Raw genomic sequence first — 25,142 nt, 5'->3', positions numbered from 1 at the left:
CAGAGAAGTCCAAATTGATGTGATTGTAGATTCCACATTTCAATGAACCTTTAAGAAACTACTACTCATTGAGTTTTGGAGGAATGTCAAAGAATGTCCACAATTACCTGAAAAGCCTATTAAAATATTTCTCCTTTTATTATCTGCATAAGACCATTTTTTGTTTATGTACTTCAGCTGGAGCAACACATTGCAAAGATTTAATGTGGAAGCACTTTTGAGAATCCAGATAATGAAGAGATTTGTAAATGTAAAATGGTGCTGTTTCCCTCACTAACATTTTTTGGGAGACCATCATTATTTTTCTAAATACATATTCATACTAGCATGTGACAGGTTTATTATTTTGAAATAAATTTAACAATTAATTTAAAAATTTCCTTTTAGTTTTAACTTAAAATACTATACATCAGTAGATATAATCTCCGTGAGCAAAAGCTCTTCTGTATCCCAGGTAATTTTTAAGAGTGTAAAGGGGCTCTCAGACCAAAACTGTTTTTGAGAATGCTATTTTGGTGAAAGGGTGTGCACGTAGCTCAGAAAGCAGTATTTGAGGGAGGCCTTGTAGGATTCTTCTCCTTAGAATCAAATGCCTTTATGTACGGTTCAGGGTATATGTTAGTGGTTCAGGGCTTGATGGTAAGATTTTTTTTGTAAAATGTTTAACAATTAGGCTAGAGACATGTTGGCTAAACTGTATCTCAGACAGATGAATTATATGTTAAAATCTGTTATCAGTAAGTTTGGTAAGCCAGATAGTCAGTGATCTTTTAATCATACATAGAATTAAATTTAACTTTTTGTTGTAAATGTATATGGAGTATTGAGTATTGGAGTCGTGTGCCATTGCCTTCTCTGATTATGAACTATAGTAATATTAAAATGTTGAAAATTTTCTTGCCTTAGAAATGGTTTATACTTACATAAAATATTACTTACAGTGTACATAAAGAAAGTCCCGTCTCCCCAAGGAGGGCACAGTATGAAAATTCTCAGTTTCAAGATTGGAAAACCTTTAGTATGCAAAAATGAAGTGAGAAGAAGTGAAAGACTTGTGTCTCTATACAGATGGAAAAGAGGAAGGGATGATTTCCCGTAGTCAGACTGTGGAAAGTTTTTTTCTGTGTGTGCTGAAGTTAGAAACTGGAAAGGTTGCCAAACGGACAGTGGGAGGATGAGTCTGCCTGTGTGTCAGTTAGGCTTGGTATGCTGAGCGGGGATGCCTGCCTCAGTGGCGGGACTGTTTTCCCGGACTTTCCTATAAGATGAACTCAACATTGCTCTTCTTTTATCTGTTTAGCTTGTTGAACTAACATTTGAAGCAAGTTTGGATGAGGAGATAATTAACGTGAGTCTTAGGGAGTAAATAAATACGTATTTCTCAATGCACTGAAACCTCAATCAGTTTTTCTGGGGAACAGAAATTTTTGCCTAATTGAATAGCCAGCATCCATGTTTGATTCATCACCGATTAAAGGCTTTCTACATGCTGGAATAGATGCCACGTCTAGTCTGGCTTCTGCTTTTAAGGAGCTCATATTTTAGCATATTTCAGCTCACTCTCCAACAGAAGTAAAAGCATTGAAAGATTACCAGGGCTTTCTTTAAAGAATCAGACTTTTGTAGGCATCATCATTATTACGATTCGTTGCCTTTATAGCAGTATATTTATTAGTTTGTAGTGTCTCCAGGACATACGCAGTGTTACTTTTGAAGAAAAAAATAATCATACTATCATGTGTCATTTGTCTTAATTCTGCTAAAGTGGAAATGTTGAAAAATTCCAGTTAACAGTTTTGATTAGATAGGCTCTGATTACTATAATTTTTTTTAAATGTAAATGTTTACTTTTCTATATGTCTGATTAAAAAAAATTCATCTAAACCAAAAAACTTGTTTCTCCTATTCTGTGATCTGTTTATTTCTGTGTTCACTATTCTGATATTCACTTAAAATCCTACAGATGTGGACTTATTTTGATGACTCTACCTTTTGAATTTTACTTTTTGGCCTCTTAATGAGAGCCCACAGTGTATGTCTGACCTTATTTATCTTCCTGTCTACTAACTTTTCCACAGATAAAGACCACAGTCGTGTTAGTTAGAATCTCAAGGACCCAAGTGCATCATCTAGCAGAAGGTCCTGAGAGGAGGATGCTCGGCCTCCCTGTCTCTTTGAGCAACTAGTTGAGTGTGAGGCTGTCCCATCCCTGGCTTGGGAGAGCAGACAGGTGTGTAGCACTGTAGACAGAAGAGTATGTGAAGCTCATTTTTTTATATAAAACTTATTTATTTTTGACCACAACTTGAGTGGGTCTTCATTGCTGTGTGGGCTTTCCTCAAGTTGTGGTGAGCAGGGGCGACTTTCTAGTTGCAGTGTGTGGATTTCTCATTGCAGTGACTTCTCTTGCTGCAGAGCATGGGCTCCAGGCAAGCGGGCTTCAGTGTCATGGCCCCCAGGCTCTAGAGCACAGGCTTAATAGTTGTGGTGCACGGGCCTAGTTGCTTCGAGGCATGTGGGAATCTTCCCAGATTAGGGATCAAACCTACGTTTCCTACACTGGCAGGTGAATTCTTCACCACCCAGCCAGGGAAGCCCGTGAAGCTCGTATTTGAAAGAAATGGGTAGGTGTGTCTTGGCAGTTATTTTATAGTTTCCAAGTGATTGTGATTTTTTTGTTGTTGTTGCTTCAAAATACTGAAGAACCTTGAAAATGAATCTTGAGAATTCTTTTTTTGCTTAAAACTATCTAGTGCCCCATATTTGTAAATGCTCAGGTGTTGAATTATGTAATCTTTCCTAGTGGAACATACTTTCGGACTGTTAATTATCCTGCTTTTATGTTGCATCACAAAACTTACCAACATTTGGAAGTTGGATTTTTCATAGTGTTATGGTGCAGCACCCATGATGACACATTTGTCCTGACGCGTATAAGTGAGAATATATTGATGCTTCTGAGAACGAGTGGGAGGTAGTAAATCTGAACTAAGTTGATTGGCTGCCATGCTCACAGAGAGGAAACACAGTATTTAATTAGTTAAAATATTTATTGATTACTTTTGCTGTGTTCAGTTCAGTTCAGTCGCTCAGTCATGTCTGACTCTTTGTGATTCCATGAACTGCAGCCGCCAGGCCTCCCTGTCCATCACCAACTCCCGGAGCCTACCGAACTCATGCCCATTGAGTCGGTGATGCCATCCAACCATCTCATCCTGTATCGTCCCCTTTCCTCCTGCTCTCAATCTTTACTGTGTTAGGTTATGATTTACAAAAAGTATAAAACAGTATTCTCAAATATTTTACTAAAAGATAGGCAAAATGAAATTAAAGTGAAATAACTTAGCACTTAATATTTCTTAGTGTTTTTCTGTTTGTAACTTTAGGGAGAGAGAATGTGCCCGTTATTAAATTTCAAAATATTTTACACTGTAGTAACAAAAGTGTTCATTAAGCACAGCTCTAAGAAATTGGTTGGGACAGTATAGGTAGTGAGTAATAGCCTGGACTTTGAAATCAAACAGACCTAGTTTTAAATCGTAGTTCAGCAACTTCCTCATGAGGAGCAATTATGAAACTCCTGGGTGCTGAGAACAGTAATGAGATGAGTAAGTCAAGTGCCTCAGACAGAGTATATCCTTAGTAAATATTCATGTCTGTGTATTTTTGTTGTTGTTATTGCGAAAGGAAAATTTTATTGAGAAAGACAGTTCAAAACTCTGGATTTCTATTTGATAATCTTCAAAAAGGATTTTCTAACTTCTAAGGAGGCATGCCTGTTTTTTTAAAAAACACATGGTTGGCACATTGGTTTAGAATCTCTTTGAATGTGCTTTGTGTATTTTGTATACTGTATTGGGCCTCTTACATGTATCTGTGGGCCCAGGACATCTATTCCTGTGACGGTAATGTAATTGTCTTAGGCACATTTTTATTTTATTTTTTTTCTCAAGGACAGGAACTCCTTTCTGTCCTGTCAGTCAGGATGTATTGAACATTTCTTGAATGAATAAGCAAGTGAAGGAGAGCATGAAAGACCAGTTAAATCAAAAGACATTCATTCCCTGGTGGCTCAGATGGTAAAGAATCTGCCTGCAGTGCAGGAGACCTGGGTTGGATCCCTGGGTAGCGAAGATCCCCTGGAGACGGGAATGGCTACCCACCCCATTGTTCTTGCCTGGAGAACTCCATGGACAGAGGAGCCTGGCAGGCTACAGTCCATAGAGTGGCAGAGTCAGACACGACTGAGCGACTAACACTAAGTCAATGGAGGAGAGCCTGAAAGACTAGTTAAATCAAAAGACATGAAAAACTATGACTTCTCAATTCTGTTTCATAATTAACATGTGTGTTGTCAAACAGAGATCTTATTCACGGGCCAAAGTCTTATTCTTGTTTTTCCAATTTTAGCCTGTAATATACTTCCAAAGGCTAGTTTTTGTGTGCTTGCAGTACACAAGTTTTTTATAGCTTGTAACTGTTAACCTTTTCTGAAAATTCATTATTATATTTATAACTTTAATAAAATTTTTACCCATTAATGAAGGAGAGAGGCAGTATAGGATAAGACAGGCAAAGAGCCAGGTTGCCTGCGCTCAGTGTTCAGGTTGATCACATTTTGGTTGTCTAAACCTGGACAAGTACTTGAATTTTTCTGGAAGTATTTCCCCCTCTGTAAAATGGGACTTACCATAATACCTCTGTCACGGGGTTTTTATGAAGATTAGTTGAATTTATATAAGTTCTTAGAGTACTGGCTGGTCCACAAACTATGTAAGTCCTTTCTTAGGTGTACTCCTAGTACTAGATAGAACTATATATTTTTGACTTTTTAATTAAAAAATAGAAAAATATCAAAAGCCTAGTTTTATTATGCAAGATATAAAATTTATTTAGCAAGTGAATGAATGAATACAAATCATAGAAATACAATTATCTGATCAAAATATTAAAGGTGGAACTTAAATACTGAGGTAATTTGATGTAGATACTTACATGTATATGTCTACATTTGATTATTTTCTATTAAGTGATGTAAGGCTATGTTTTCTAGATAAGTATTTTTCTGAGACCATAACAAGACAGAATATTGAAAACAGAATCTGCAGTGTCTTCCCTGTAGTTCAGAGAAGTTTGGACACATCAAATTAAGCAGTAATTTTTTTCTTTTCCAATTGTATCAAGATATATTTGACATACAGTACTGTGTAAGTTTGATGAAATATAGCATGATGAAATGATTACATACATAATGAAATGAGTGATCACAATACATTTAGTGAATATCCATCATCTTATGTAGATACAAGGTTAAAGAAAAAAAAATGAGTTTGATGAGAACTTTTAGGATTTACTCTTAACTTTCATATATAACATACAGCAGCATTAATTATATTGATTAATCATGTTGTACATTACATTCCTACTGCTTATTTATCTTATAACTAGGTTTGTACCTTTTGACCACCTTATCCAGTTCATCTTCCCCGCCAACATTCCCCTTCTGCCTTTGGTAACCACAAACCTGATCTCTTTTCCCATGAGTCTGTGTTTTGAAGTATGATTGACCTACAATACTATGTTAGTTCCTTGTGCACAACATAGAGACACTTTACAGGATGATCACCACTGAACAATAGTTTTTTGATACCCACTGAGAACAATTGACTTTTAATAGAACTGTTAGATTTTTTTTGTACATATTTGTTAAATATTTTAATCATTTTTTTAATTTGGAAAGGAAAACACTGATGGAAAAGAATAAAATAGGAATCATGACTTTAGATTTACTGGAATAATATAGTCATACGTGCATTCCTTAAATATTTGTTGAGCACCAGCTGTGTATCTTGTATTGTACAAGGTTGTGGGTATTTGATGGTGAGCACACAGCATATCTTTTCATAGAGCTCTACTTTTGAATGAATACTGGAAACCTGTGTAGAATGGTAGATCATCTCTATTGCTTCCCTCTTCCTTCCCTGACCTCCAGGCATTGCTGAAGGAGAGACCTGCGGGAAACCTTGCAGCAGCGTGTGGGAGCCATTGCTGTGGCATGTGGGAGCCATGGAGGAGACTGTAGCATGACTCTGGTAGTGTAGGTGGCTGCGATTTTAGTTGAAGAAATTATGTGATACAAAAACTGCCAGCCTCCTGTCAGTCTGTTAGTCTCTGTTGACTTTTGTTTAAGCTGGAGCCAAATGTAAGCATGTTAGGTGATTTGTGGGGATGCTAGTAGGATAAGGCAACGAACTGGGTGATACAAGATAGGAGGTCAAAGGAAAAGTTTGTAGGGAAGGATAAGTTAGATAAGTTAGACAATAAGTAAGAAAGCTAGAAATTCTGCACTTAATTTTTGTGACTGTTTGACTTAGGCTAGGTTCTAATAAAGTTAAATGTTTTAAATAAGATTTTCCTTTCTTTAAAGGAAACCACTGAAGTTCTTTGTGGTAACTGTATTTTCGTAGTTAAGCAAGGGAAATTTTCTTGTCTTTGAAATAGTTGTTAAAATTACCATATAAATTAAAAAAAATGAGTTGACGCTCACTGTTAACAGGAAGGTGACACTTACATAGCTGAAGATTGCATTTTCTCTTCATCCTTTCTGAGGTCCTTATGGAAGGAGAATGTCAACCTTGAAGGAATATAAATTTTGTAGTTATTTGAAGTAATTACTTGGGAATAATGCAGTATAGTGCATATTCATCGAAGTTTTGTGTACTTGGTTTTAATAAAATCTAGCTTACAGTGGGGGAGGGTGTTGACACAGGAGTTGGCAGCTTTCTCTGAAAAGCCAGATAGCAAATACTTTGGGTTTTGTGAGCTGTATGGCCTTAGTCACAAGCATTCAACTCTACTGTTGTGAAATAAAGCAGCCAGAGACATTGGGGACAAAGGAGCATGGCTGTGCTTCAGTCAAGCTTCCTTTACAAAAACAAGCAGCAGACTGGGTTTGTTCCATAGTTTGCCTGTCCCCGTACCATAAGGAGATAGGGAAAAGCTGCAGTATTTTTTTTTCGTTTTTCGTATTTCATTTTAAAAGGTGTAAAATACAATAAAATATTCAAATACAAAACTACAGAAACATTGTTACACAGATAACATTTGAGACTTCTGAAACAGAATTGTTATTTAATTGCTCAAAAAGTTCATCAGCTGGCATAAGACAGTTGAGATTTTTATGTATTGAAGGAAACAGGATTTTCATTTTGAAATTATGGAAGTGCAGGATGTTTAAAAATTAAACATTTTAAGCAAAAGTTCACAGCATGCACCTGTTATAGTTACAGCTTCATTGGGAACATCAATTGATTATACTTGAATCAGTTTTTTGGAGGTTTTTTCTTTTTAATTATTTTCTCCATTTTCCAGTTTTTTAAAAAAGGGAGGTAGATTTCTTGTGCAGCTTATTAATATGTTACTTTTCTGGCCAGCAAAGTGTGGTTTTAAAATTTTATCATTTACGGGACTTCTCTGACAGTCCAGTGGTTAAGACGCTGTGCGTCCACTGTAGGGAGCATGGGTTCCATTCCTGGTTGGGGAATAAGGTCTTGCATGTGTGTGGTGTGGCCATAAATAAATATATATATATATATTTATCAGTTATCTGCTAAATATCTCCCTTGAGTATGTCGATTTTCTTTTATCTTGTTTCTATGTCATGTGGATGTTATTGCTAAATATTCAAGTAATGTAACATATGTAGAGATAAAAACTTTATAGAAAAACCATCTCTTTCATGTTTCAGTTAAAGTAATTTTTCTCATTGACGGTTTTGGTACTGTAATTTAAATGAGACTATGGAGAAAAATGATGTTTTTTCATCAGTTACAGTAACTTTTAATGTGTATGTACTCAGTCACTCAGTCATGTCCTGACTCTTTGAGACCCCATTGACTGTAGCCCATGAGACTTCTCTGTCCATGGAATTTTCCAGGCAAGAATACTGGAATGGGTTGGCATTCCTTCTCTAGTGGATTTTCCTGACCCAGGAATCAATCCCGAGTCTGTTGCAGCTCCTGCATTGGCAGGAGACAACACCGCCTGGGAAGCCCGCAATAACTTAACAGCCGGCTGTTAACTCTTGATACAATCAAGTGGGGGGAATGTGGGCTTTTTATCTTTTCAGCTATGGCTTTAAAGATTTAAGTAGGAATTAATAAATCTCAGTGTTCCCCTAAAAACAAAATGTACTGTAATAAGAAAAATGGTATCAGTTCAGTTCAGTTGCTCAGTCGTGTCCGACTCTGTGACCCCATGAACTGCAGCACGCCTGGCCTCCCTGTCCATCACCAACTCCTGGAGTCCACCCAAACCCATGTCCATTGAGTCTATGATGCCATCCAACCATCTCATCCTCTGTCATCCCCTTCTCCTCCTGCTCTCAATCTTGCCCAGCATCAGGGTCTTTTCAAATGAGTCAGCTCTTGGCATCAGGTAGCCAAAGTAATTGGAGTTTCAGCTTCAGCATCAGTCCTTCCAATGAACACCCAGGACTGATCTCCTTTAGGATGGACTGGTTAGATCTCCTTGCAGTCCAAGGGACTCTCAAGAGTCTTCTCCAACACCACAGTTCAAAAGCATCAATTCTTCGGCGCTCAGCTTTCTTTATAGTCCAACTCTCACATCCATACATGACCACTGGAAAAACCATAGCCTTGACTAGATGGACCTTTGTTGACAAAGTAATGTTTTTGCTTTTTAATATGCTGTCTAGATTGGTCATAACTTTCCTTCAAGGATAAGCATCTTTTAATTTCATGGCTGCAGTCACCATCTGCAGTGATCTTTGAGCCCCCCAAAATAAAGTCAGCCACTGTTTCCACTGTTTCCCCATCTATTTGCCATGAAGTGCTGGGACTGGATGCCATGATCGTAGTTTTCTGAATGTTGAGCTTTAAATCAACTTTTTTACTCTCCTCTTTCACTTTCATCAAGAGGCTCTTTAGTTCTTCTTCACTTTCTGCCATACTCTTAATATAGTTACTTGCTCTGATAACATACGTGCCATAGATTTTATGTTAGTCCATTCACCAAAATAGAATATGGAGCCTGAGAAGACTGTTCCTTCCTATGACTAGCTTTTTATTCTATTAAAAGGAACCAGACATTTTGATGCCACTTTCAATATATCTCATTCTGAAGAGCCAGCAGTGCCCCAAAATGACAGACTAGGCAAGAAGTTGGTAAATTGTAGCTGAATGTAGGTCTCTGCTGCAGATCTTCTTGTTTGTCTGCTTTTATATGGAGAGACTTCTGAATCCTGAATGGAAACCTTTTTATTTGTCCTGTGAATGTTCAGATACCTAATATAAAGGAACAGACATATAGGGAGCCGCTATATCTCACATGAGCCTTCGAACAGAGCAATAATGTCTTTAGATGACGATTGGGGTTAATTTGACTTAAGGGAAATATGTCTTGTATTTAGGAGTCTTCTCTGAAAATTCTGAACTGAGAGCCAGTTTTGATGAAGAGAGGTCAGCAGGGCCCTAAAAGGATACGAAAGATCTTGGATAACAAGCTGCAGCTTTGAGTAGCATTAACTCTCTGTAGACCTGGAGTACATTTGTTAGGTAGATATTGTTTTCTGCACTTTGAAATATAAGTAGAATGGCTTATGTTTTTCTCCCAGGGAATGCAACTGTATGAGGTGGTCGAGAGGAGCAAAAAGAAATTGTTTTTAAACTTAGCTGCTGACTGATTTTCCCTTTCTTTTGAATTAATGTTCTTTAGCTTGTGTGTAAGATGTTGGGAAGCAGAAAACACATGAAGTATCAGTCTTATTTTTTCATAAATGCCCTCTGAGGGTAGCAGTGAGTCTAAAGGAGTTTCAAGAGAAAAGGACTCTGAGTATAAATCTCTACCAGTCAGGGTTCTCCCAAGAGACAAAACCCATAGGGTATATATAGATACATATCAGAGCAGATGTTTTATAGCAATCGGCTCATGCTGTTCTAGAGACTGAGAAGTCCCACAGTCTCATCTGCTGTCTGCAAACTGGAGATCCCGGGAAGCCAGTCTGTGATTCAGTCTGAGTCAGATACGCTGAGACCTGGGTGGAGGGTGGAGGGGGTGGTCCAAGGCCCAAGAACCAGGAGAGCCAAAGTCCTTGGAGCAGGAGATGTGGGCATCTCAGCTCAAGCTGGGAGTAAATTTGCTCTCCCTCTGCCTTTCTGTTCAGCTGAGATCCTGAACTATTGGGTGGTGCTTGACCCCACTGGTGAGGACAGTCTTCTTGATGCAGTCTGCTGATGCAACCCTAATCTCTTCTGAGGATGCCCTTACACACACACACACAAAAGTAATGTTTTACTGTCTATCTGAGCATCTCCTTAGCCCAGTCAAATGAACATATATAGTCAGTCATCACAGGATTTGAAAGCAGGGGCTACAACAGATACTTGTGTGTCTATATTCATAGCATTATTCATGACAGCCAAAAGGTGGAAGCACCCTAAGTTCCATCAACAGATGCATACATAAGCAAAATGTTGGATGTGCATACGTAGAATGGGATGTTATTCAGCCTTAAAAAGAAGTAAATATTGACATATACTAGAGCATGGGTAGAACTTGAGGATGTTATGAAATAGGCCAGTTACAGAAGGACAAGTATTGTATAATTCCACTTATCTGAAGCACCTAGAGTAGTCAACTTCAAGAAACAGAAAGTGGAATGTTGGTTGCCTGGGGCTGGGGTAGTGGGGGCTGGAGGGTATTGTGTAATGGGTATAGAGTTTCAGTTTTGGAAGATGAAGAGTTCTAGAGATGAATGGTGGTGATGGTTCCTAAGAAAGAAGGACTCAGAATGATTACCTAATGTCTAGACAGGCCTCAACTTGTGAAACTAGGATGAATGGCTCAAAGAAGTGCTAGACTTTTGACCACTGTCATTACAGAACAGTCCCATTCCACCTGCCCTGCTTTATCCATTAGCTACTTGCAGAACTTGATAAAGGGAGCTGTATTCACATTGTGACTTCCTGTGAGGATCATAATTCCAAGTTCAGTGACTACACTTTTGGTCTAGAATGAACCCAGAATACTTACAATCATGATGAAGCACTTCATTCCTTGCCTGCTCTAGATTTTCTGGGTAACCTTGAAGTTTTGATGGTTGACCTTCATGGATATCATAAATGTTCCTACCTTTGTAGCTTAGGCTACAGAACTTCTTAAATGTCATTCCAGAATGGTTTTGTGGGTTTAAAACTAATGGCCCTTTTTTCCCCCACAGATTTTTAATCTTCAAAATAAATGTGTGCCTTGAAGAATAAATTAGAAAATGTAGATAAACAAAAACAAACAAACAAAACCAGCCATAAGTCCATGAAATAAATTGCAAAAGCTTACATGGTCTTTTGAACGTCTTTTGTACATGTATATGTGTGTGTGAGAGCGTACATATTTTTATATTTATAGACTCATACTGCTACGTATTTAAATACCTATTTTGAGCATTTGTAAAGGAATTCAGGGCTTTAGTATTTCTCGCTAGGCAATCAAAATGGTGGAAAATCATCTATTTTTTATTCACTTTGGATACTTCAGAGGTTTTCAATATAACTTTAAGGAGATAATGCTTCAAAACTTAAAACTAACACTCAGTTTGAAATTAATATAATAATAAATTATCCAAGGAGCTGTATTACACTGTTCTCATGCAGACTTGTTAATGAATTATGACATGTGGTAAGTTAGAAACACATTTATTTAGTTGTATTTATTCAGAGTAACAGTTTATAAATTCTTTTCCTTGGATAATGAAAATTTTTCAAAATATTTTATTTCTGGAATCTTTATTTTTTGAAAAAACATCAAAGAATAGTTTGGTGGGAATGTAAATTGCTAACAGCCACTATGAAGAACAGTATGGTGATTCTTTTAAAAAGTAGGAATGAAACTACCATACAACCCGGTAATCCCACTACTGGACACATACCCTGAGAAGACTAACTGAAAAAGACACATGTACCCCAGTGTTCACTGCAGCACTGTTTACAGTAGCCAGGACACGAAAGCAGCCTAGATGTCCGTCAATAGATGAGTGGTTAGAGAAAATGTGGTACATATATACACTGGAATATTACTCAGCCATAAAAAAGAATGAATTTGAGTCAGTTCTAGTGAGGTGAATGAACCTAGAACCTGTTATACAGAGTGAAGTAAATCAGGAAGAGAAAAACAATTATCTTATATTAAGGCATATGTATGGAATCTAGAAAAACGGTACTGATGAACCTATTTGCAGGGAAGGAATGAGACACATACAGAGAACAGACTTGTGGACACAGGGGAGGAGAGAGTGGGACGAATGGAGAAAGTAGCATGCTAAGTCGCTTCAGTCGTGTCCGACTCTGTGCGACCCCAGAGATGGCAGCCCACCAGGCTCTCCCGTCCCTGGGATTCTCCAGGCAAGAACACTGGAGTGGGTTGCCATTTCTTTCTCTGATGCATGAAAGTGAAAAGTGAAAGTGAAGTCACTCAGTTGTGTCCGACTCTTCGCAACCCCATGGATTGCAGCCCACCAGGCTCCTCCACCCATGGGATTTTCCAGGCAGGAGTACTGGAGTGGGTTGCCATTGCCTTCTCCGAAAGTAGCATAGACCTGTGTAAAATGCTAGCTGGGTAAGAGCCCAGCCTTGCGTTCTGTTGAGGATCTAGAGGGCTAGGATGGGGGAGGGGAGGGAGGCTCAAGAGGAACATTGTAAAGCAATTTTCCACCAATTAAATTAAAAGAAAAAATCATTTTTCAGAAAATGAGAGAAAAGATAGTGTGTCAACTCTTTAAATGTGTCCCATATTACTATTGATTAATTTTGTATCCTTTTTAAATTATTATATTTTTTATTCTTGCTGGAAACTTCAGCTTCTAAGATTACATTTGTACGTGTGGTGCATACTTTCAATAATTAAACAGAGCATTTTTTTCCCCTTTGTAATTGTACCCTAAACTTTTACCCTCTGGAAATTTCAGCAACAGAGTATTCTTTGGTCATCCCCTGGGTGCTGAGTGTAGAGTTACCATTCATGTCCCCAGGGAGGGAGATTTATAATGTGAATGGCAGCAGACTAGGCGGTTGCACCATGGCTTCATCAGCATAAAATAGTAACTAAGGCACGTTATTTCAGCAGAATGTCCTTCTGAGGAATTTTGTTTGCTTAACCCACCAAGGGCAAGCATCTCTGGCTGAATACTTTCAACACAGATTAATAATGAGGTTTCATCAATAAATATTAGTTCCTAGTGGCTATCTCCTTTACCTTTCTACCTTAAACATTCTGTGGACTGGGAAAGCAGAAATCATTAGACTGTTGAGTCAGAACTTCAGGAATCTTCAGTTCTAGACTTTGAAAACCTGTGATAATTAAGACGTGGTCTTGCTCTAAACTCTTCAGGGGCTTACAGTTTACCGGGAGGCAGAATGACAACTGATTACTATGTGATGTGCTGGGGACAGTTAGTACATTTGAGTACGAAGTGCTGCAGCCCGGCAGCCACTGGCCAAGTATGGTTGTTTAACACTTAGAATGTGGCCAGTAAGACGGAGGAACTGAGCTTATTTTAGTTATTCCAAGTTAAAATTTTAAAACTGATACTTGATTCATGTATTGGAAAAGTGTTTAAGATGGTTTAGAATAATTTGAATCTGTGAATCTACTTTTCAACTTTAAATTTTATGAAATCCAAATACATACGCAGTATTTTTGATGAAAGTTTTAAGATCTGAACTGAAAAGTGCTGTATAATACACTCTGGTTTTGAAGACTTAATAAAAAAGAGTTCAATTTTGACATTGATGATACAGTAGAATACTAATATTTTACATACTGGTTTAAACATACATTATTAGAATTCAGTTCACCTCTTTATTTTTACCTTTTTAATGTGGCCATTGGAAAATTTTAAATGATCTGGCTTACATGGTATTTGCGTTAGTGCTGCTCTAGATGCACAGGAAATCTGCAAATTCTGCCCCTGATGAATAGAGGAGCATCTCAAGAGAAAATGCCCTTTGAACCAGCTCTTTATGGTTTGTATGTGGTTCCTGGATTGCGGACAGTTTATCATAGATAGAGGGATAATGTTTTAAAATTTTTAGGAGCCTTAAATTGTCTGCTGTGAAATTTGAACTTCTACAATCATTGAAATGTTTGTTAATTTTATATATATATATAAACTTATGTATTGCTGGGCTGGGTCTTCGTTGCTGCATGGGCTTTTCTCAAGTTGCGGCAAGCAGGGGCTACTCTCTAAGTGTGGTGCACAGGCTTCTGGTAGCAGTGGCTTTTCGTCGCAGAGCATGGGCTCTAGGGTGTGTGGGCTTCAGTAGTTGTGGTGCGTGGGCTCTGTAGTTGCAGCGCCCAGGCTCTAGAGCACAGGCTCAGTAGTTGTGGTGCACAGGTTAGTTGCTCCTTGGCATGTGGGATCTTCCTGAATCAGGGATTGAAGTGATGTCCCCTGCATCGACAGGTGGATTCTTTACCCCTGAGCCACCAGGGAAGCTCCTTTTTGATGTTTTTAAAGTAGGTAAGTAATAAGATCAGATTTGTTTTCAGAGAAGGACTTGTGGGACTGGAGGACCATTTGGAAAAGATGAAGAAATGGGACTTGTACTCATTCAGCCAAATGATGGTGAGAACCCAAACTGAGGCAGTTGTCTCAGGATAAGAGGGGAAGGAATTCAAGTTAGAGTAGGAGAAAGAGTTGGTGGAAGCTCATGGAGGTAGAGAGAAGAGACGGGGTGACTCTGAGATCTCCCTGTGAGGAGCTCCTGATGGTGTCGTGATCGTCTGAGCCACCAGGGAAGTCCTGTGAAGATAGGAGGACAGTATATTATGGGCAGAGGTTGCGGCCGAGGAGGTGATGAGTGTGGGCTTCTGTGGAGGAGCCATGCTGGTTTTAGACACCACGTCTGCCGTCCAGGGGAAGGAGGTGGGTGTTTGAGAGAGAGTTTGGTTTTACTGAAGCAGTGCTGTCAGTTAAGATGTCCCAGGGAGACTGTAAACAGAGGAGTTGGAAATTAACTTCAGTGCATGGGTTTCATGACATCTTCTTTAGTTCCGTCAAAAGGATTTCCCTTCAGGAGCATCCTGAGGGCTTGCCATGTGCGGGTGCTGTGCTCAGCGCTGAAGAGGAAGAGAGAAACCGGGCAGACATTTGTGCCTGGAAGGTGATCCAGCTCCAGAGAGAAAGGCACACGTACCCCTGGGATGACAGTGCAGTGTTGTGAGCTCCGCAACAAGCTGCTGACCAGTAAGGCCCAGGGAGGACGCACGTGAGGGCAACAGGAGCTGATGCTGGAGAGGGGCGGGCTTCATTTCCAAGGGGAGATTTGTCATTTGTTCCTTTTTGGCAAATCCCTTACAACCCCCAGCTGTGCACACACCCCCTTGCGACTGTGTATGTGTGGTCCTTGGGACCCCAGGCTCTTCACTGTGGTATCTGTCAGATCCTGTCCACCCCCCGGTAGGTCCAGAGTTGTGAGTCACAGTGATTTTTGTTGGCCGCGGTTCCTGCAGGTTTGGTGGCACAGGAGTGACTCCATCAGTGTGTTTGTGTGGTTCCCAGAAACCAGCGTCCGTAGGCCTCCCGCTTCCCTGCTCAGGACCTGCCTTGTTATGTCTGTCAGGGAGGAGGCGGAGATGACAGACCTGTGATATGTGAAAGGGGTTTCAGGGTGTTGGCACAGTGATCAGAATGGGGGAGGACAGAAGCCAGGTGACACTTCAGTAGATGAGTGTCAGGCAGCAAGTCCTAGAGAAGTTGAGCGGCCTTGAGTTGCAATAGCTGGAGAACCAGTAAGAAAAATAAATTATCTACCATGAAAATAACATCTGCAAAAGCTTTCCACAGCACTGAACTCACTTAGCTACCAGTTATTGGAAGACTGCATTTCCTTTCCTTGGGTTATGTCAGTTTAAAAACATACGACCGTGTGTACTTGGAAGGTCCCTCCCCACTTCATGGAGTCCCCAGCTTCTTCTGCTTTCCTTAAGGATGCAGTTAACATCTGGTGGGAGCCTTTTCCTGACCATGTCGTACCCTCTTCTCTCTGTTCAGTGCTGTGCTCACCTCCTGCCACTGGAGGCCTTGCCTGCCCATCTCTCTCTTCACTCAGCTGCTGACCCTGAGAGGTTGCATCATGTTCGCCTCCTGCCTGGCTCACGTTGTTGCTGTTTAGTCGCTAAGTCGTGCCTGACTCCCTGCGACCCCATGGACTGTGACCCGCCAGGCGCCCTAGTCCATGGAGTTTCCCAAGGGAGAAGACTGGAGTGGGTTGCCATTTCCTTCTCCAGGGGATCTTCCTGACCCAGAGATTGAACCTGCATCTCCTGTGTCTCCTACATTGCCAGATAGATTCTTTACCTGCTGAGCCATCTGGCTCATTATTCATTTTTAAGTGATAGTTAAATAAGTGAGTCACAGAAAATATCAGTATACTGTTGAGAGCCTGAGATCTCAATGCTGACATGCTTTCGTCTCTTCAACTTGCAAGTTTTTGTGTTAAAAAATTATTAAAGGGTAATATATTCCTCTCCCCTCCAAATTTGACTTTTAAGGGAGAAGATTGTCTATTGAAAAGTCAGATTTTTCAGTTTAAAATTGATACAAAGTTTTCAGTTGTGAAACTAAAATTTCACTTCTATTTTAACTGAATATTGGCTTGTTGACAATTTTTTTTTCTTTTTGTCCTCATTCTGCTAACTGGCCCTAATGTTATTATAATTAGCAATTATGGTAAAGCAGAGTTTAAACAGGTAAATTACCAAAGGCAGTAAATGTCATTTTCCACATGAATTAAATAGAATTTAAAAAGTAATTAAAATTCTATTTTGGAGTCTGATGCTTTGGTAAATGTATTTTTCCTCCCATAAATCTAAATATAAAGGTATGATTATAGGTTGCAGGGACTTATACTGATTATTCAGTAATATAAATCAGCATTTATGGTAAGGTAGATATAATACTTAATACTGAAGTGTTAGTACAGAGTAGCATAGCTCTTACTAGTTAAGAAACAAGAGGTATAGCTAATATGTATTCTGTTCTCTAAAATTTATTTTACAAGCAGTTATTGAGCTAATGTCAAAGAGGACAACTTTCAGTATTTTTGCTATTAAAGTAAGGATTTAGGCACAATTGAAGTTTAAAGTTACCTTCTTTGTATGTGGTTCCCCAATTTTTCCTTTCTGTGGATAGTGGGAAGACTGTTTTCATCTGTGTATGGATAAAAGTGGAACAGGCCAGATCTTTTTTTAAATACCAAATTGGGTCATGTGCAGAGATACTGGTCCCAGTTCAGTTGTTAATTAATGACAGGTATGACCCATAAAATTAACTTTGTTTCTTTGTTCTCCTTTTGAAGTTTTTTTTTTTTTTTTTTTTTTGTATGAAAAATCCACTTATTTTTGTTGGTGGCAATCCATGAACAGTTCATGTTTGTTCACTTTAATCGTATAATAAGTTATATATTTGAAAACTGATTTTTCATTCATATATTGGAAGTACTTCTTATTTCCTTTGAATTGTATGCTGAGTAAGAAGTGATTGGTGGTATAGACTTTAAGAATTGTCTTTTAACTTTATATATATATATATATATATATATATATATATATATTATATATGCTGCTAAGTCGCTTCAGTCATGTCTGACTCTGTGCGACCCAATAGACGGCAGCCCATGAGGCTTCCCCGTCCCTGGGGTTCTCCAGGCAAGAACACTGGAGTGGGTTGCCATTTCCTTCTCCAATGCATGAAAGTGAAAAGTGAAAGTGAAGTTGCTCAGTCGTATCCGACTCTTAGCGACCCCATGGACTACAGCCCACCAGGCCCTCCGTCCATGGGATTTTCCAGGCAAGAGTACTGGAGTGGGGTGCCATTGCCTTCTCCATATATATATTTTGCTGGCCCAGACAGTAAAGAATCTGCCTGCAATGCAGGAGACCCAGGTTTGATCCCTGGGTTGGGAAGATGCCCTGGAGAATGGAATGGCAACCCACTTCAGTATTCTTACCCAGAGAATTCCATGGACAGAGGATCCAGGTGGGCTACCTACAGTCCTTGGGGTCCCAGAGAGTTGGACACAGTTGAGTGACTAACACTTTCACTTTTTTCATAGTTCAAGCATATTGGACCAGGGAACTGGTTTGCCATAAGTCCATTTAGAAAGATTGAGTATCTTCTGAACAATAGTGCACATAAAAATCACAAAGCATACTTAAAATTAGAGATTCTCCCCCCCCCCGCCCCCGCACCCCCCGCCCACCCGCCAAACACTTTCTTCCTTTCCCTTCCTTCTTAGTTTTTTCTTTTTCCTGTCACTACCATGTGTTTGGAGCTGATGTGATGAGTCTGTGTATAAACTCACTATAACTTTTTTTTGGCCCTGCTGCACGGCATGTGGGATCTTAGTTCTCTGACTAGAGATAGAATCTGTGCCCCTGCATTGGAAGCATGAAGTCTTAACCCCTGGATTACCAGGGAATTCCCAAGAAAACCAATTTTTTAAAATTGTAACTTTTGAATTTTTTCCTCCAATTTTATTGAGATATTGTTAACATATGGTACTGTATATGTTTAAGGGTATATATTATAATGATTTGGTTTACATACATCATGAGGTGATTATCACAGTAAGTTTAGTGAACATCCATCTTCTCATACAGATACAAAATTAAACAAATAGAAGAAAATTGGTTTTTTGTGATGAGAACTTAGAATTTACTCTCTTTCATATAAAACATGCAGCACTATTATATTTATCATGTTGTACAGTGCATTCCTAGTACTTCTTTATCTTACAGCTTTTGACCACCTTCATCCAATTTCCTCTGCCTCTGGCAGCCACAAATCTGATCTCTTTCACTGAGTTTGTTTGTTTGAAGTGTAATTGACCTACAACAATTCATTAGGTCCTGTTACACAACATACTGACTTAGTATTTCTGTCTTTTCTTTCCTTGTGACTTTCTGGCTGTCTTTGTTGCTGTGTTTGAATTCTTTTCTCTTTTCTATGTGTACTATTGTAGATTTTTGGTTTTGTGGTTACCGTGAAGTTTATATCTGTCTGTAAATGATTATTTCAAGTTGCTGATCTCTAAACACATTTTAACAACCCTGCATTTTTACTCCCCACTCTCCCACATTTACTGTTTTTGACATCATATTTTACACCTTTTCCTGTTTTGTATCACTTATTGTGAATATAGATGGTTTTACTACTTTTGTCTTTTAACTTTCCTATGAGGTTGATTTACTTCCTTTCCTGGATATTTGCCTTTACCTTTCATAATTTTCATGTTTCTGGTTGTAACCTTTTTTGCTTAAGAGAAGTACCTTTAACATTTCTTCTAAAGCTGATTTGGTACTGAACTCTTCCCTTTTGCTTGTCTGTAAAAGTTTCAATCTCTGCATTAGATCTGAGTGAAAGCCTTGTCAGAGACCCATAATGTTTATTAACTTTTTTTTTCTTCATACTTTAAAATTTTAAGTTGGAAGTGAAATGCACATTTCTATTTTGCTTTTCTGATTAACCTCATAAAAATTTTTTTGTCGTGTTCAGAAACCATTAACATTTCATTGCTTTTATGGTATTGCCTCGTATGTTAGGTCATTATTTACTTAACCTTCTGTTGTTGGACATTTAGATTGTGTCTCATTTATTTCTGATAAATAACATTGGAATAAACATCTTTGCAGGAAATTTTTTTCTATGTGTAGATTTTTTTATCTCCCCTTTTTCCTGAAAATATTTTTAAAAGCTTTTGAAACATACTGTCAAAATGTTTTCCAGAAGGATTCAGCTGGCTAAAATCACCAGCAATAAACTGGAGTTAACATTCATCTTCACCAGCATTATGTTCATTTAAAAACCCATAGTTTTGGTTCACCAGGAAAAAATGGTATGTAATTATGGAACCATCCCTTGTTGTAGTCAGTACATGTTTTGTGTACATGTAAGCATAAATTTGGTACTTCATTCTAAGTATTTTTTCTACCAAGAATTTAAATTTTCAAGAGTTCTTGAGGAAACTTGTTAGTGATCAATGAGTGGTAGTTCCCTTGAATTTTTCTGTCATTTAAACAGTTGGTAATAAACAGGGACAGTGTCTTTTTTGCCACGATCGGAATATTAAAAACACTGAGCCCTCTTCTGTTCTCTTTCTATACATTTTGGAAATTGAAGGTTTAAGTTGATCTTAAGTTTGTACTCAATCGTTCAGTCGTGTCCAACTCTTTGAGACCCTATGGGCTGTAGCCCACCAGGCTCCTCTGTCAGTAGGATTTGCAGGCAAGAGTACTGGAGTGGGTTGTCATTTCCTTCTTCAGGTCTAAGTTTGGAGTTAGTTTGTTAGAAAAACAAAGTTTTTATTTCTGCTGAAACTATTTGTAACAGCAAATGAACAACATTTCAAATGAACATCTGTCCAAACATTTAGTGGTAAATTAGAGTGTGAAATATTGAAGTTTTACCATTTGTCCATTGTCAATAAACCTCTTCTAATTGTGTGATCTACTTAGATTGCTGTTACATCTCTTGATTTCAGACATAACTCTTGTCTCTGTTTCTTGGTTTATCAGTTTTGAAGATTCTCTGATTTAAAAAAATTGGGGTCTATACTTTTCTCCTTTTCCTTTCTCCTCAATGTTTGATATTTATGTATTTTCTTTCTTTCTTTAAAAATATTTATTTTTGTTTAATTATTATTTGGTTGTGCCAGGTCTTAATTTTGACATGTGGGGTCTTTTAGTTGTGGTGTGTAAACTCTTCAGTTGCGGCATGTGGCACCTAGTTCCCTGACCAGGATTTGAACCCAGACCCCCTGCATTGGGAGTGCAGAGTCTTAGCCACTTGAACTACCAGGGAACCCCAATTTATATGTTTTCATTTCTTGTATTATTTCATTTGTTACCTTAAGTGGTAATTGCGAGCCTGTATCTCTGTTGTGTTACTAAGATTCCTAGACTCTTGGTTTCCCCTTGAGTTCTGGAAACTGCCTCCAAGCGGAAGTGCTGGGGGGCGGTTGGTGCTTGTCCTTCGTTTCTTCTCTTAGGGATCGTAGTTCTGAGCTGCTTGTTCTGTGGTATAAGGCCTGAAAATACTCGTTTCCTATATTTTATTTACTTTTCTAGTTGTTCATGGCAGGAACATAATTTTGGATCCTCCTGGCTGGAAGCTGGTGTCTTTTAATGGCTTCTTAACTCCTGAATCTAGTGTTTGCTTCATGGCCCTTGTATTGAAGTCTTCAGAGGGAAGCTAGTTCCTTTTCTTTTTAAATACCATCTTTTCCTGTGAGGCTGCCTATTTCTGACTTTCTGTTTCCTTTACTGGATCCTCCTACTTTGCTTGATACCTTATTAATTGCATTGGTAATTGTAATATTACCACCAAAAGTCACCTTTGCCAGACCCCATGCTAACTTGATACCTGTGTTTTCATTTTAATTCATAAAGCAACTGCTTAGTATTCTCTAGGGGTCTGTGTTACCCCTTCCTTCCTTCTGTGTATTCTCTAGTTTGGGGCCCCATCTGTTTGCTGATGACTTTTATATTTTTAGCACTGATTTCTGTACTGAGCTCTCAATCTGTCTACCTGATAGTCTGAGCATTTCCACCCAGACTTTTAAAAGGAGTACTGACCTACTGCAGTGTAAGTGGAACTCCTCTGTCTTTCTGTGTCCTATTCTTCATCTCAGTGTTATTTAACCCATGGTTAAACACACACCAAAAAACAAGCTTCCCACAGACAGACATACACTCTGCACGTTAATTTGACTTTCTAATCTCTTCTTGCACCTAGCCCTGCTTCTCCATTCCTGCTCTCCTTGTGTCGTTGCAGTTCTCATCTTCGGTCTGTTACTGACCTCCTAACTCATCGCTGCCTCTAGTTGTGTTCATCTAAAATCTGCAGTATTTCTAAATTTTAAATCAGAATGTGCTTCCTGGCTTAACTTGTCCAGTAATTCCTTAAATGCTGCTGGGCGACATCTGCCTTTGAACACAACACACAAATCTCCTTGTTAGACGTTCGCTTCTCTTACATCTTTCTTGTGTTGTTCCTATCACCTGCCCTCTCAGGCGGCATCCTCCCCGACCACACCATGCTTTTTTTTATATGTTTGTTCTTGCGGCTTCCTGTATCCACAGCTTTGACTTGGCTAATACTTCCGTGTTCATTTTTGAGGCTTATTCCCTTATTTCCAGGCCTGTTCATTTTTTGCTCCCACACTCTCCCACGTGTAGCTCTAACAGTATGTCTGTTATGCATTTAAAGGATCTTTGTTTCACTTTCTTTTACTATATTAGAGGTCCTAGAAGACAAGACATTTTAAAACTCATATTTGTAACCTTTGCACTGCGGAATGCTTGACTGTCAGTCCACTTTTAGATAGTTCCTGTCTTAAATGACGACATGATTATCCATCCTTTTCCCTAATAGAAATGTGGATGTTTTCCTGGTCACCTATCTTTATCACATGTAACCAGCTCCGAGTTTCTCAATTCTGCTTTTACTGGGGTATATGTGTTTGCATTCTTTTGTTCACTTGTTTGTTCACTTGTTCATTCAGTAAATTTCCCTCAGGGCTACTGCCTGTAAGACTGTGAACTAACTATAATGCATGCCAAACATTGCATTGAATTTGTAGAATTTATAGATTAATTTTTGGAGGAGTAACATGTAAGTATTAATATAATTTTGGGTACCTGAGGAAAGTTTTATAAGTATTCCTCTTTTTTTTTTTTTTAAAGCTTACTTGTAAGTGTTTTAACACTTCTCTTAGTGTAGATGAGATTTTAAAAATTCTGTTGTATTTTCTAATTTGTCATTGTTCATCTGTTGGGAACTGACCAAATGATCATCTTATCTGGCCAACTTACTCACCTTCTTGGTACTTTTCATAGGCTTAGGTTTTCAAATATTGGTTACATCAGTGACAAATATCAGGGTTGTTTTCCTTCGAGTACTTAGGAGTTCACTTTTTTTTTGCATCTTAGTACATTTCCTATCTTAGTACATTTGTTGAATAAAAACAGTGATATTTGGCATCCTGGAATTATTCTGGACTTTAATGAAAATGCTACTTTCTTAGCAGTACCTTGCTGAGTATGATGTTTATTTTGAATAATTTGTAGTCATTTTAAGGAGGCATCACCTGTTCACTTGCTAAGAGTTTTATCCTTAATCCATGTTGAATTTTATCAGTAACTTGGTTGGCATCGGTGGTGATCAAGTCAATATATTAATGTAAAGAATTACAGTAATAGATTTTCTGAAGACAGATCCTCAACATTTCTGCTTTTTCCTGATTTATTTAATGCAGTGCTAGATTTGAATGCTAATGGTTTATTGAGTATATTTTCATTTCCATTTGTAAGTAAGATTGGTTTATACTTTTATTTCACTTAGTTCTCTGCTTTTGTTTCAGAATTATGCTAGCATTATAAACTTTTTAAAGCATTTCACTTTTTTTAGATTGGAAAAACTGAAGTGTCTAAATAGAAGTTAGTTAATTAGTTATTTCTTAAAGCTGTAGTAGCATGTGTTGTAAAATCATTTAGAAAATGGCTATTTCTTGGCATCTTTATTTCCCCAAGTTTAGTAAAGTACCAGGGGCAAAGAGCTTCTTTAACTCTTGTTGAATTCTCTAGGTAAGTTCCTAGGAAATGATTTACTATGTAGAATTGTTTGTTATATTAACAGAGTTTGTTTTAGTCAGAGAAGCATTGTTACCCTGGCTAATTCAACAGGGTATGAAATTAGTCTGGAAATGAAATACATGGAAATCTGTCTTCATGGATAGATTTTCTTCATAGAAAGATACTGTTTGGTGATAGTCTAAATTCAGAGCTGACCTTTATAGGAAAATGGTCTCATTAGTATCACTTAATAGAGTATTTGCATAATTACCATGTGTAAAAAGACCAAAGGTAACCATTTTATAAATGTATTCATGTCTTGGGTAATTTTTACTATTTTCTTTTTTTTAAAGCTTATTCTGTGATTTAGAGTCATTATAATTAATTTATAAGTAAATGATATTTTAGAAGTTAAAGAGCTTTAATTTCAATAAAATTGATTTGGTGTATACATTCACATTTCCCCCTTTTAAAAAAATTCAGTGTTTTCAGATATTCATAAAACTCTGGTATATTGTAGAAGTAATGGGACATCTGAGTGGTTCTCAGATTAATATAGCAAAGCAGTGGTTCTCAATCAGGGGCAGTGATGTCCCCATAGAACATTTGGCCGCATCTGGAGACTCTTTAATGGTCACAGTGGGAAGAAACCGCTGTCATTGAGTAGGTGGAGGCCGGAGGTGCTAGTGGACATAATGTACTGCACAGGATAGCCCCCTATAAAAAAGGATCTGTCCCCAAATGTTAGTGATGCCAAGGCTGAGAAACTCTGTTGTAAAAGGAAGCTAATATATACAAACACCCAACATAAAAATGTGTTCTTAGATGTGTGCTTATTCTTTCAGCATCTATAACTGTTAGTACAGTTTGCTGCTGCTGCTGCTGCTAAGTTGCTTCAGTCGTGTCCGACTCTGTGCGACCCCATAGATGGCAGCCCACCAGGCTCCCCTGTCCCTGGGATTCTCCAGGCAAGAACACAGGAATGGGTTGCCATTTCCTTTTCCAATGCGTGAAAGTGAAAGTGAAGTCGCTCAGTGTGTCCGACTCTTAGTGACCTCATGGACTACAGCCTACCAGGCTCCTCCATCCATGGGATTTTCCAGGCAAGAGTACTGGAGTGGGGTACCATTGCCTTCTCTGTAGTACAGTTTACAAGGTCCTTATGCAAAGTGTGTGAAGAGTATTCTGCTCTTGACTGACATCTAGTGAGACATTTACAAATAAATGTAAAACTGAAAGTTGAAATTAAATAAGCGTGTAAATCAGAGTTACAGCTAGTTGTTTTTTCTGCTCTTAGGAATTTCACATATAAATAAACTAAGAAGAGAGTAAAGATTTGTTTAGGGCTACTGAGAAACAGGCTTCCCAGGTGGCTCAGTGGTAAAGAATCCGCCTGCCAATGCAGGAGATACAAGAAACGCAGGTTGGATCCCTGAGTTGGGAACATTAGTTGGAAAAAGGAAATAGCAACCCAGTCCAATATTCTTGCCTGAAAA

General features: G+C 38.4%; 1 protein-coding gene across 16 annotated transcripts in view; it reads left to right on the top strand.

Moving 5' to 3' along the window:
- ARHGAP12 (Rho GTPase activating protein 12) overlaps nucleotides 1–25,142 on the top strand; it is a 118,219-nt gene that overhangs the window by 34,680 nt on the left and 58,397 nt on the right. The window lies entirely within an intron of this gene.

Source organism: Bos indicus x Bos taurus, chromosome 13 (genome assembly GCF_003369695.1).
Source record: "Bos indicus x Bos taurus breed Angus x Brahman F1 hybrid chromosome 13, Bos_hybrid_MaternalHap_v2.0, whole genome shotgun sequence".
Lineage (NCBI taxonomy): Eukaryota > Metazoa > Chordata > Mammalia > Artiodactyla > Bovidae > Bos > Bos indicus x Bos taurus.
The sequence above is the reverse complement of the archived record's forward strand: the minus strand, read 5'-3'. Positions and strand labels throughout refer to the sequence as shown.